Below are 14,884 nucleotides of genomic sequence, written 5' to 3'. Positions count from 1 at the left end.
TGAACCTTAATCTTTAAATCAGAGAATACAGTTAAATTATTTTTTATTTCTGTGTGTGTACCTGAGATCAGACTTTGGCTGTAGCCATGTATTCTGTCAAAGACAGAAGACCACAGTCACCTTCGGGATAATGGTCAATTATAACCATCAGGCTGCCTTTCCTCTGCAGGTGGTGCAAGTCATATCATGTGCTTATTATCCCCAAGTATCTGACTTACTAGGTCTGCAAACTTCCCAGTCTCTATGAGGTGTTCTGTAATGAGGAAGAAATTAATGGTCAAAATCAGTGATAAGCCACAGAGTTCAAGTCCAGACTGGACTGTTGTAAGAGCTGGTGCTGGGAAGGAAGTTTTGGTTATAAGGTTCCAGCTCATCTAATTTATGTGGAGCAGAAATGGATTGGAGGAAGATGTTTGGCACCTGCAAATGTCTGCAGGTGGTCAGCACCGATTTAGGTATGTCCCAGTGTGATTATTCACAAGTGTAAAAAGAAATTGGACTATTCCCCACACATGCATGCAGGATTACAGAGAACAGCAGGAATAGCATTTGCAGTATCCTCCTGACCTTGAATTCACCTCATCCTTTTTTAGTACATAAACTACCGTAAATATCAAATGTGACATACTGCAGTTTGATGCAATCCAGTACAAAATTGCATGTGGTTCATTTAAAGAAATACCTCCTCTTTTAGCAACTAGATAGAATCAAAGATGACCACATTTCCACTGTTTCCTGTATGCACCTGATATTTGCTTCTACAAGTTCTCAGTTACTACTAGAAAAACAGCACATCTTGTGCAGTAATGCCAAAGAGAAGAAAATGATTGCATTGTGCTGAAGCATAGAGATTGTTCATTTTTATCCTGACAGTGCAATTCACCTCTTAATACCTGCAGCAAGCCCTAAGCTGAGCTTTATTTTAAAGGGTGGTGAGAGATACATTTAAAGTTAAAAGGCAGCCTTCCCAGTCTCTGACCCACTTCCTTACGGAAGGCAAGAATGGAGGATGTGGTTCCTGTGATATATTAGAAGACAGGTAGGGCCAGTGTACATCCTCACAGATTCTGCTTGCAGGAATATACACTCGAACTTCTAAAAAAGCTGAGCACGTAGAGTGAGAACCCCTGAACCTGGCTGTGGAGAAGAACATGCTAGATACTGGATTAGTATCTAGCTAGAAGAAGTAACTGCTAGATCTTGGATTAGTGGTAATTCCCAACAGTGCTCCTGCATATTCCAGTCCTTTCCAGTATCTCTGGATGCCAGGAAGAGCAGCTGCAGGTGTTGCAGACAGGTGTGCTTTAATCAACCTCACTTCTGAGAGCTGTCACCAGTTTTCAAATGGGGAGAATGGTGCCCTCTGTCTCCACAGCAGAGTCTCCTCTAAGGAGATGACATTCTTCTTACTCACCAGGTGTCCAAAGAACTAAAACCCTCCTCAGTCCGCTTCGTCAACCTTGCACTGATGCTAAAGCCAGTCAGTTTCAGCTGAAACTGTCAGTTTCAGCTGGTTTTTTTCTCACCACACACATCAATCAGGCTCTCCAACAGTCAGACACTCTCCACATGCTCTTGTGATGACCCAGCACTGGAACAGAGCCTCCAGGTCAGGTTTCTAACTTGGAGACAAAAGAAAGGGCTGTAAAATTTGAAAGTGATTCCAAAAAAGAACTATTAAGTATTTTAAAATAAAATGCATCCTTTTCCTTCACAAGAATGTTAACTATACGTGACCTAACCAGTAAAAAATACATTTGAGAAAAAAAACCTATCCTCCAATATGGAGATGAATACTTCTAACTCCATCATAATAGTTCCTGAAGAAAGAACATGTCCACAAATGTAATGTTCATGTCAGGGTTTTACAAGTGATAGCCAGTTAAATATTTTTCAAAGCATCAACTGAGAAGGAGACCGGAAATTAAAAATACTCAATTATCAGTTAGCTTTTGCCAAACACTTGCCTTTTATCTTTGTCCATATCGCAAGCTCTGAATTCCAGTCTCTGTATCTGTGAAATGTTCTAGGAATAGTAATACTTAACAAAGTGCAGGTACTATGCAGCACTAATGTATTTAATATCTGCAGGATATACGGAAAACTTTATGTGAAATACTTTTGAATACACAGAAGAAAGTCACAGAAATATTTTCCTAAAATGTATATTTTTCATAATCAATCATTGCTAAAGGCCAGTAAATATCTAAAGAGAAAGCCACCGAACTTCCAGACTTAATAGATATATCCCTGTAAAGAAGTTAATCCAAAAGAGTAGTGTGCCTTTGTGTGTTTGTCCAGGTGTGTCTATTAGGCAAAGAAGGGGAGGAACCAAAGATTACTTCAGAAATTAGCTAAGGTGATGAAATACATATGGTAGGTTCTTGTTTCAGCATCTCCAAGGTTGTTTATTGTATAGCTAATTTACTACATTTTGAAAAAGCATGAAATGTGCTTACAATTACGGGTTCAACACAAATGTGTCAGTCTATAAAGGTTGATATATAGTACCAGGAAATGCTACAAGAATGGATTTTATCAAAAACAAGGACTGGGCAAATCTGGCAAGTTGCAAGGTATCAGTAGCCAAAAGATTGTAATTCTTTAGTGGATTAATTTTTACAATACCTATTCCAAATTTTTTTCTATGTTGGAACATGAGCTATATGTTGATGCTGGGAAGGGATACTGTAATATGAAAACAAGGACCAAAGCTCCACAGCAAGCAAAAGACCATTTGCTCAGACTGAGTTTTAGTTGTTTGGAGCACTCCAGCAGCTCCATCACTACTGTGTAATGTAACTTTACAGAAATGTAGTGCTTCAGTTTCCAAGTGAGATACTGCTACTTAGCCTTCCCAGTGATATTATTTCACTGTCTCAGGCATGTACATTAATGAGGGGATTGCCGTTCAGTTTACAGTTCTGCTGTTGTTGGTCACAAAGCATAACAAACTAAAGTCCAACCACTTTCTAGTGCCACTGAAATAACCTTTTCCATTCTTTAGGGTCTTGAATTTTAGCTTTGTATCTGTTGTGCCTTTGTGTAAATCAGTCTTTGTAGCAAAAAAATCTAAAGCTAAAATCCTGACCTTAGAATCCAAGAGAAAATTTGCTATTGATTTTGTTGGAGACAAAAGATGCTGGGGCATTTACCTGATGTAGTCTTTGAGTTGTACTGTTGAGTTGAGTTGAGTTGAGTTGAGTTGAGTTGATCATTCACTGAATATTAAAATAATATTCTATGTTTCTAGCAGGGAAGTAGCCGTCATTTTCTTCTGTGGCATGGAGTTGCAAAACAGTCTTGGCTCATTACAGAAAAAAAGTTATGATGTGTTAGCAATAAATGCTGAAGTGAAGCAACTCTTCAAAACAATACCCATAATCAGGGTATTTTTGAAGGCTCAAATTCTCCTTTTTCTTGTAGGTCCAGATTTCTTGCCATATTACTTCAACCAGTCTTTTAATAATTGCTGTAATTATCTTACCTCTAAAAGACAATTTATAGATGGATGGCTTGATGTAAAATTTTTTGCCTAAGTGAATACTTTGTCCCATTAAGCCACAAATTCAAATGCTAGCAGTATCAATTTACCTCTTCTTTCCAAATCAAAGCAGAATTTCATGCCCTTTTCTTTGTTAGAAGATGATGAGTTATATTAATTATTCTCCGACGTTTTATGCAAGAGATTTTTGCATAGATCAAGTACCTTTGATCTATCTTCCTTTCTTCTCTTTATCATCTAATGTATTTCATGTGCGTTAGTTTTCTCTCCTTCATGGCAGAAGAATAAAACAACTGACGATGTTGCACAGCTATAATCCCTGAAGTGCTTTGTAGTAAAACACAAACAAAAGACTCACTGCTATGTGAAATAAATGTAAAATATTGCTCGGTATTAAAATGTTTTTGTGGCACAATAAGAAGCTCCAAAAAGAACATTTTTAAAAGGAAAAAAATAAAAAGGGTGGTGAAAAATTATCTAAAAGCATTCCCCCAGTGCATCAGTGCCCTGTATGACTCATGCCAGCCTGTAAAATACAGTTCTGATTTCATCTTTTTTATTAGGCTTTTTTATATTCCTAATTTACCAGTGCATATAGGAATTCTATTCATTAAAGGCTTGGAAAAGAATAAGACTTGTTTTCCTTTTATGTTTATACAGTGTTTATACTGTCTTGGAATGTTTATCCAAAGCATACTTGTTTCCGAAGGATAATGGCACTTGGTCCTTCCTTCAGTGAAGTGGGCAAACCAAACACCATCATTTCCCAAGGAAGGAGCATCAGCAAATATAAAAATATAAACGTTCTGTGGAAAGTACCTGATTTCACTGTTCAGTCATCCTGACTAAATGTTCCTTTCTTCTGATTTGAATTTATGCCCACGGCAGCACTCTGTCTTCAGACACCAACCCACAAGCAAATGTTAGCACAGCAGAAGTCATAGCATCCTTTTTCTCTATCTGCAGTTTTGTGCACTGACATTAGTCTGTCATATTTGAAACATTCCATTTACATATATGAAAGCTTTGTAATTGTGACTAATATCTGCATTTTGCAAACTTTCAATAATAATTATATGGAAAATAATTCACAACAAGAAATGACTTTTTTTTTCTGCATTTGGAAACCATTTTGAAGATTGCTAGATGAGAATTTATATTATTGACATGACCTTCATTTAAGCTACAAGACATGTGCAGTTACCTTTTACTCCAACTAGTGTCTTGTCCTTGAGTGCCAGTGACATTTTGTGTGAACAGAATCAGACTTACTGTATAAGACAGTAACACAGGCCAGTAAAACTTGTCCTGCAGCTCCTTTCTGTTGAAGTACTGATACAAAATAACTTAAAGCCCAGCCTCTAGTGGTTCAGAATTGTAGTCAAGACTTGATATCATCATAGCTTGAATGGACCTAAAATAGAAAAAGGCAAATATATTTTGGGTTGTCTTGCAAAAAACCCTTTCATACTCAGTGATTAATATTTCGAGGTGTGTTTTGTGGTTAAAAAAAAAAAAAAAAAAAGAGAAACCAAAGCCCACACTTGTCAGAAACAATGGATTTCCACTTTGGAAGACTTTTAAAAAATAGTAAAACAGGAAAAAATATGACAGGCTGAGCTAGCTAACAGCATCATTTTTCATGTCAGCTCAATTATCAGAAAATCCACCAAGACATGGCAGCTCCAGGTTCAGTCACATTGTCTGCCGGTGGGGACAGAAACAGTTAGTTCCCTTTTGTGTATCCCAGCCACCATGCAATACAATACCTGGGAAGGCTGGAAAAGGGTTTGTGAACATTATTTTAACATCTTCTACTTCATATAAAGCACAAAATTGTTGTTGGAAGATGAAAGTTCTTGCCCTGAAGAGAATGTCAAAGGCATCCATCAATGCAAACAGCATCTGCATCCTCCTTTGCAAAGGAAGCATTTCATACGTGAATGGTCTCTCTTAGGAGGAGATGAACTTTCTCATTTGGCTAATCCTTTCTGAGCTGGACCCAAATTCAAATCTATTTGCTGCCTGAACAGTGTCAAGCTGAACTCATGAATCATTTCAGGATGAGCTATTTCATATTTGAGGAAAAAGAATGGTGCTACTCAGTGCTATACAGTTCAAATTGTGACACTGCAACCACTGACCAAATCTCCAGTATTTGGCCTACTAGCCAGTAACACCAGCAGCCAGGCTGTCTGTGCTACAGGATGCTGGAAAGGCCCAATGAACCTTGAAAACAGAGAGTGAACAAAGGACAGAAAAGTACTTTGCTTTTTGTTTCTCGTTCTGATTTTGCATGACCTCAAACACAGTTGAAAACCTATGATTTTCCTTTTTTATTATTATGTTATTAAATACGCAGTACATAGACAAAGTGGATGTTTAAAATGTCAAGGTCCATCTTTTTCTTTGTTTCCTGTGTTCAGGGGTTCAGTAAGTCTCTAACATAAGAGCCAGAGCATCAACTTACTGCTCCTTTCTCTCAATACAAAGGAAACTAACGAGGGTCTTGATTAAGCCCAGCCTGCCAGGCAGCAGAGCCCATGTCTATGCCCATGGGCAGGGGGGATCCCAGCTGGGAGGTTGCCTTACTCCAGGAATAGGTCAGTAGCTGTAGATCTGGGCAACAGACACAGAACCCTGACCCTGAGCAAGTGAGCAGCCAGGGTGTCAGACAGAGCTGCGCTGAGGATCCTGAGCCCTCATCAAGCTGGTGGGCATAATGAGCACCTTCCACCCTTCCCTTCCCACCAGTGGCAGCAGCATTTGACAGAGCTAGAGAAGCCCAGAATAAGTTCTCCTTGTGGCCTCCCATACCTGGTTTTAGAAGGTAAGGGAACTCAGGGCGAAGGAAAATCTCAGTGTACCAGCAGGAAGTTGTTGCTGTTGCTCCATGCTTTCCATACCATCCATCTCCTCGTTCTTTCCACTTTGATCTATGGATCTGTCCCTGTGTTGTCTGCACAGTGGGATTTCTGGTCTGAGCTGGGTCAGAGGCACTAAAGCATGGCAAATAATAACAATACAATAATGTAGTAACACAAAAAGGAAGTAAAAGTTGCTTTAACTTGCCCTGATATAACCCGGCACTGTATATACTCCACATGCAAGTACCATAATGATTGGCATTAAAAGTATCTCAGTTAGGGTGTAATTTTATATAGTGTACATACTAAAATACCCAGCCAGACCAGGCTGACTTAAGGATATAGTTTTGCCTTTTTAGGTTTAAAAGAGATTATTATCTTTAATTGATGTAGTTTTTCCTTACTTTTGAACATAGCGTCTACAGTAAAACAAAACCAAATCTTGTCTTTGTACAACTTCCAAAATCCAAAAGGATCAGTTATATCCATAGGAAGCAAAGCCCATGCTATTGACACTGTATCCTGCCTGCAGCTTCTTTGGATCTGATAGATCTGTGGAGCCATTAACAGCGAGTGCCTTTTATGAGACATTGCCTCTGATATTATTATCAGACTCTGCAGACATGATATCATGAGAGTGCTGTTAGTGCGGTGCTATGATATAGTATGTCACTGAATTTTTCCATAATGTAGCTGAAACTGTCACAAGAAATAGCTTAGTATGGGTGGTATGTGAGTGCACACAGCTTGTGTGCTGGGGGGATTGTTTAAAGTAGTAGAAAGTATCATTTTGTAATAAGAACTAAGGGACTTAGTCTGCATTTCTTTTATCGTTGCCAATGGCAACTTCTTTTATCCAAAGAGATTAAAATTTGCTTTTAAGTGCTTGCGAAGCCCTGGAATGTGTGGTTTACAATAGTATTAAGAACTGACCTATAATTACAAATAGACGCAGCACTAGTAATTTATTTGGTAAGCTTCTGAAATGCTGACTGTTTCATTCCTTCTTATAGATTGAACTTAGGTTGTACAAAAGCAGACAATGCAGAAGGCCACGGTTTCCTCCTGTCTCCCCTTCCCCCAGGAAATCAAAAAAGCTGTTATTTCTGGACTCATTCTAGATCTAAATGTTTTCTTTCCTTCAGAATCCATGGTACCAAAGCATCCCTGGCTCTGTGTAACACAAGCCGATGTTGGTCAGATGTTTTTTATATGATACTCTTACTGCCAGGAATTATCCACTTTACAACAATGGTGTTATAAAGTGGACAACTTGGATAAAGCAAGAGGTCAACAAGGTAACTTTAAAAAGATTGGGAATAGTTTATAGACACCACCTTGCTGTATAAGTCCTCTCTTGGTAGAAAGTCTTAACACCTTTTCAAGCATCAGAAAAGTCCAGACACTGATTGCTTTCCCTGTGTCATGTGAAAAGCCTTTAGCAGAGACTAGAGAGCAGAGAATGGAAGCCTTTGTCTTTACAGTTCATTTGATGTACTTGCTGAGCCACTCATGTGAGACTGAAATGTACCCATCACCTATGACCAAAGGACTCGCCTTCAAAACCTGGCTTAAAGAGTAAAACTGGGAATTCTGCCTTATATGAATAAACTGGTGACCAATTTTGTTGCTATTTTTACAAGATTTATGTGTCAGCTCAAGTCAGTTTTTTTAAAGTAATCAAATTTTCAGTGTTCCATTGAAAATTAAGAAGTGAAATACAGTTGGGCTTCTTTTAAATCAAAGTTCATGCAAAACTCATGAAAATTTGTTGCACCACAAGTAACTTGTAATTTTTCATCAGACTGTCATTGTTATACAAATAACATTGATTCTTATATTTAATCAAGCTGTGTAAAGAAAAGGAGTGAGAAGGGCTGTCCAACTGTGCTTTCTTGAAAGAATTTAGAAAATGTCATTTTCTTTGTATATGTTGACTCACTTACTTCAGTGATGACATATTCAGAACTGGAATCCCTGAGATTAAGTATTATGGCAGTGGCAGAAAATTAAGCTGACAAGGCCACCCCGTGTCAAGAAAGCATAATTTGAGAATTTGAGGTTCAAAAGTTACATCAGAATTTTTAATGTCAGTCCTAAATAATGAAATAAATTATTTCAGGATTGCCATTTGGAAAGATGTGGGTACTAGCTGGATCAGTTGCTATTACAGTTTTTTACCACTTTCCTCATCTTGGTCCTCATAATTAATGAAATGACATTAGTTGTAATTCTGAGTCTTTAAAAATATTTTTTCTTTAAGCATGAGAATTTGTCTTTACCAAATATTATAACAAGAAAAATGGTAATAAAATTGCATCATCTGTTTTAATTAGTGTTTGCTATAAGGTTAATTATCATGACGCGGTATGCTAAAAGTAGCAGCTGGAAATGGAAGATGCTCATAAGGATTATTAGAAAGGAAGCTAGAAGTGTGTCTTCTTACACAGGTGCAAACCCCACTGCCTGTGCCCCAAGCTAGATAGTGATGGGTCTGTTCCAATCTGGAAGTGATTTTAGTGGTGGTAGTGAAGTGCTGTAACTAATTGAGTAGGGCCTGCTGAGAGTTTTCCTGAAAGGCAAACATATTATCTCAGGTCCACTGCCATGCTAAAGCACGAAATAGCTTCAGCTATCCAAAGTCACCAGACCAAGCTTTTGTCTCCTTGCAGAAGACATACAGACATGATCTCAGAGTCAAACTCATAAATTTAGCCCTAATTTTGCCATTCATTTAGTACTTTTAACTTCAAGAAATTTCAACTATCCCATCACAGATTTTTGCAGGAGTAAGAAAGGACATTTGAATATTGGAAATGGTTTACAGAGAGTAACTCAGGTTTGAAGTGCGTTCTGGAGGTGCACATGAAGAGTTTTTTAGGCTTGCCAACTCTAAAGAAATTGCTGCTTGAAGTAATTTGGACATACAGACAGATAGATATCGATATCTCTATTTTAAGTAGAAGCAGCAGTGGAAGGAGCAGAAAGTTTCAGTGAAGCAACCATGTGCTAACTTACATAAGAATAGGAAGACAGTTTACTCCAGCCTTTGGCCAGTTACAGGCACGAAGAAAAGCTGGGTGATAGGAACAGAGAATAAGCCTCTGTGACTCAATCTAAACTTATTGCACGTGACAAAGGGTACACAAACAGCAATGTGGATATTTTTATTCCTGTACTGTCCAACCTTCATCTGAGTTCTTCGATAATACATTTCTTATTTGGTACCTTTTCCAAAATTTTACTGCCATTTTGCCCTTGCCCTGCTTACTTTGGCTGGTTATCCCTTTAGTCTTCTCTACCATCCTCTGAACAGACACCCCTTCTTCTCTGGTCTACAGTAACCTAGTTGTGACTGCATACTTCAAGGATTTCACTTTGAATCAAATTTCATGGAGAATATGGTGAAAGATACGAGTGACTTTTGGGATACTGTTACTGGATATTTTATACTTTCAGAAAAGGTGATGACAAAGGATAGGTGAACTTTCCATAGTAGTATTTTTGTTTTCCAAAGGCACACCAGTTTGCTCTGGTTGTTACAGTTGACCAGAAAGTATGAAAATTCTGCTGTGCTTGCAACAGCATAATACACTCGAGGGTATCAACATTTCAGGAGGGGATATGGGGAGGAGGTAGTTGTGTTCCTTTTGCCATTTCTCATCATCCACTATAAAAATATGTGCAATGCACCCAATCATTAAGGTCTTCAAATATTTCAGCTTATCACAATACAAGTACTTGAGTTTGCTCTTCTTATGTACAAGCAAAAATCATTGCAGCAAAAGAAAAGATTGGTCTGCTGTTGTGTCCTTTATTTATCATAAAATTTTCTTTTTAAAACAAATTAATTTACTTGCATACTCAAACATGAGCTGATAGATCTAACTCCTGCCCTACTTTTCAGACTGTGCTAGTCTCCTTGAGTAAAAATCTTATATGATGAACTTTTCATGAATTGGACTTCCAGGATTATAACTGAGAAAAACACTGACTTATAAAGGTGTTCTTTCATGCATAAGGAGAAAGGTTTATCCAGCTTGATCCTATTATAGACTCTGTTAGCATAGCTTATACTATTACCATGGCAGTGCTCCCTAATACTTCTGTAGCTAAAAATCTGTCAGCATTCCTCCAACACTCATCTCTTTGAACAATACCCACCTTTTATCTCTCTTAAACCTTGTAAAGATACATTTTAAACAAACAAGGCACATAGATATTTATAACTGTAGCTGTATGAGATTGTAGGCTGCATTATGTACATTGAAAATGTACAATAACATCAAAAGCTTGTGAACAAAAACATATAGTGGTGATGAACTTATTCCTTGGTTTTAAGCATGACAACTCAGTGGAATGAATGTCTATTTCCATTAACTATCTGCATTTTCATCTTACCACATAATGTCCTCCCTAAATCTATAAAAAGAAACAAGAACCTAGGCTTAATCCACCCTGAAATAAAGCATTGCTTTTAAAACTGTTTGTCTAGCAGAACTGAGGGATCTGATACTTCAGGACTAATCTGCAATCTAACCGCATTCCTACAAACCTGAATATATCTTGTTATTTTAAACAGTGACAACAGTTTAATTTCAGAAGTATAGAATTACATCAAATAAAAGATTTCCTATTTTAACAGTTGTTTCACTCTCTGAATCCCTTAAAAAGATCTGAACTTTACAGGTCTACCTCACAGGATATGTGAAAAGCAAACATAGGTTAAGTGGCAAATGAGTTGACTTTTGCAATACGGAAACATGGCATCTTTTGAGTAAAATCCTGACCCCAGTGAAGTCAGTGGAAATGTTGTCTTATTCTTTTCAGTAGATCCAGAATTATGCTCTGCATGGGAGCTTGCAACACTTTGACAACCCACTTTGAACCCTGTACATTAAAAAAAAAAAAAAGAGAAACACACTGAAAAAGATTTTTTTAACTTAGTTGACCCACTTCTCTTCACCATGGATTTAGTGACAGTCTGCAGCTTACTCTGAACAGCTGTATCAAAGCAACCAAGCAAACAACAACGGACAACATAAAATTAATAGTAGGTAGTCCTTGAGAAGTTGAAATACACTATTGATTGAAGATGGATCTATGTTACTATATGTTTCATCCACAAAAAAAAGAACAAAAAAAGTCTTCGATTACCTTCAAGCGTTCAGAAATGGTGAACTAAAATTCAATAAGTGCAGACTAAGAGAACTCAAAGAAACTTTTTATTATTTTTGTATACCTACTTTTTCCTTGCAATCTTAAAAATAGTGAGGTTTCTGTAGTCAACCATAACTCTGACCTTAAATCTTCATCCACTTACCTAATGGGATAGTTTTTCAGTGTATCATGATGTTCACAATATACATAATACTTTCTGTATTCCTGACTACTTATGTTGGAATCTAGTTTGGCTCTAACTTAGAGAGAAATGGAGATAATGGACACTGCTTTCTAATGGACATGAGTATCTAAAAATATGACAAACTTGCCTTGTCTGTTGTTGATGGGATAATTGATGGAATAGTTGAAGCAGGTTAGAAATTAAATTCCACGGAAGCATGTTCACCAAACAGTATGCATCCCTAGCACATTTAGCTTAAGCCACTGTGCAATCAGAATGAAGTAGAGATTCAGCTCTGTGGCATGCATACTTTGTCATTACTTGCCATAGTGTCATGATGCTGACCATGAGGGAAAATGCAGGACAGATATGGGGTGAAAGTATGGAAATGTAGGTTTCCACAATTGGTATATCAAAATGCGAGGAGCTAAAGTAGGAGAAGGAGAGTGAAGATGAGTGATGAGTAAATCACTTCCACCCCAGGGAGATTAGATCGGGCAAGTAAATTTTCATTTCAGTTGGACAACAATTACCCATGTAGTTATATATAGGATTTGGGATTAGATGAGGTTATTTTGTTTGTTTGCTTTTTCCTGATGATAATCTTGCTGAGGTACTTTTTTTGTTGTTTATCTCTGGTTAGTGTTACATATCGAAGAATGACATGAACTGAAAAAAAGAAACAAATAGAACAAACAGAAGGGATACATCAAGTCAAGGATACTAAATCTAAAATAGCAGCTGTCTGAGAGAACGTTTGGCAAGGGGAAGAACAATGCCAGAGATATGCATCTCAGTGCTGCGTCAGGATTACTTCATATTCAACTGCATGAAATGTTTTACTATTTCCTTTAAATCAATAAGGCATTGAAAAACCATCCAGCAGTCCGGGGACATGTGCTATTTCTATGCAATGTCAGAACAGATGGTTAACAACGAGCTAACACTGGCAACAACATTGGATTTCCATGTAAAAAGACCAAAAAAAAAAAAAAAACCATGAAAGAATTTCTCTACCTTATAAATGTCATTTGGGCACCTTTGTGGGCACTACTCTCTGTTCTCACCGACAAAAGAACAATATATTTTATAATTACTCCATATGGTCTGAAATTTCTTGAAGGCATTTACCTTGCAGTTAACACTGTTCTGACTTATTTTCTCTCTGGATCTGCTGACTGTACTCCCAACCTTCTTACGTGTCATGGTCAAGTTCTCACCCACTCACACTAGACGCATTATAACCCCTCTCCTGAATATTTCCTGGTTTTCTCTATTTATTGTGCCTTTCTTTTCTGCTTTCAGGATTCTCTTCACTTTCATGTTCCAATCTATGTTTGGAAAACTTTTGTGAAGTCAGTGTTTAATCTTGACAGGTGTTGAGACTGAAAATTCCCCTGCTTTCCTTAAATGGGGTGGCTTCAAAGGGAAATGTGGGGTTCTGGCAACTATCAATGTCAGATCACAATCACTCTTGTTTTGTCTATTTCATCCTTAAAATTCACAAATCCTTCTTAGTTAATTCACAATTACCTCCATGATCTCCAATGCTTGAACTTTCACTTATATTTTACTTTTCTTGATATCATCCTTAAGTGAAAGAAATGACTGCAGACTCTTAGGTCTGGTTCTCAACTTGGCCTTTTCATGCTTCAGCATTACTAGTTACCCAAAAAGCAATAGCTGGCAAAAGTACCTTTGTTTTTGTGGCTGGCCAGGAGACAGCCTGTTTTGGCAGATGGAGATTTGGCTAGGATGACCAATGAGCTTGTGAGCCTCCAGGCTTCATTGTTGCAATGTACCATATCTGGCCCAAAATAATTCCCACAGGCTGAAGGATGTGACAGACTATTGCTGTACAAATTCTGGTAGTACAGATACAGCATCTGATTCAGTAGGTTTCTGGGTTAAAGTCAAAATTCTGATGCAGATTCTCTGAGGAATTCAATTTGGACTTGGCAATCATATAAAGGGGTGTGGGGGGAGGAGGGCTGAATAGCTTGATCCTCGTGTTAGTCCAATGCCAGCTCCCAAACAGTTTAAAGTGACCAAAAGGAATTTCTAAACCTCACCACCTGCTAGCAGCTCCAGAGGAACCATCTGCCAGGTTAGCACATCCGAGTGCAGTCATGCCTCGATTATGCAACTTCCAGTTCTTGCACTAGGAGGACAAATTGTATGTAAGAAACCAGCTAAATGTTAACACAGGCCTCCTTGGAAATCAGGAGATCCTGTTCTGGTAGCTGACAAGTTTCAAGCCCCTTTGTAATCTTCTTGTATGGCAAAGAGACTACAAGAAGGAGAGAAGATACAATTTCACATCTTCCTTTTCCAACCTCTGAACAGGCTAAGTATTCTGGAGTTGTCCTCATTATGCAGGCATACCACAATAACAACAAATATCTAGAACAATGGAGTTGTCACTAAGTTCAGAGGCTGGTACTTCCATGGTGGCCCATGGGTGGGGAACATGCTGCCAAGAGAGATTCAAATAAATCTGTTTTCTTCTTCAGAAAAAAGTTGGAACCTGTTGCTTTGCCAGTTCAAATAATAATAATATCTCAAAGGAAAAGACACAAAGAAAGAGGAGGATGCATCTGGAGAAAAGAGAAAAATAACTCTAGTGTAGTACACAATGTTAAGAGGACAAACACAAAATATGGATACTATGTAAGACCCATTATCACTGGCTACTATTATGATCCTTACTGACATATTGGAAGGAAGAAAATGAAAGATCAGAGCTGGAATCTCAATGGGTGTAAATCAGCATCGTTCTTCCTTGACTGCAAAAAGCTATGACAACTTAGAACAGCTGTTATTTGGCCCATATTGGGTTTTAGGTTTTTTATTTCTGGTTTCATTTTTGTAAATCAAAGTGATGATCACGGGACAGAGGATGGATTGACAATATGAGCTGTGAATCCCATGGGACATGTCTGCTGTTTTGAGTTTTCAAAGTCCTTTAAATGTTTAATGCAATGCTATTTGAGTAACTAACAAAGTTTTCTTTGGCAGAAACCCTATTTAGTATCAGAACAACAAAATGATGACTTCAAATAACAATTACCAAGTTGTGTTACTGCTGGTTCATAGTTGCATGTTTGAGTGTTGGGAAAGGGAGAAATTAAATTCCGTATCATTGACCATGTCTGATATTCTGGTATT

Source organism: Strix aluco, chromosome Z (assembly GCF_031877795.1).
Source record: "Strix aluco isolate bStrAlu1 chromosome Z, bStrAlu1.hap1, whole genome shotgun sequence".
NCBI classification, from domain to species: Eukaryota; Metazoa; Chordata; class Aves; order Strigiformes; family Strigidae; genus Strix; species Strix aluco.
Note: the sequence above shows the minus strand (reverse complement) of the source record.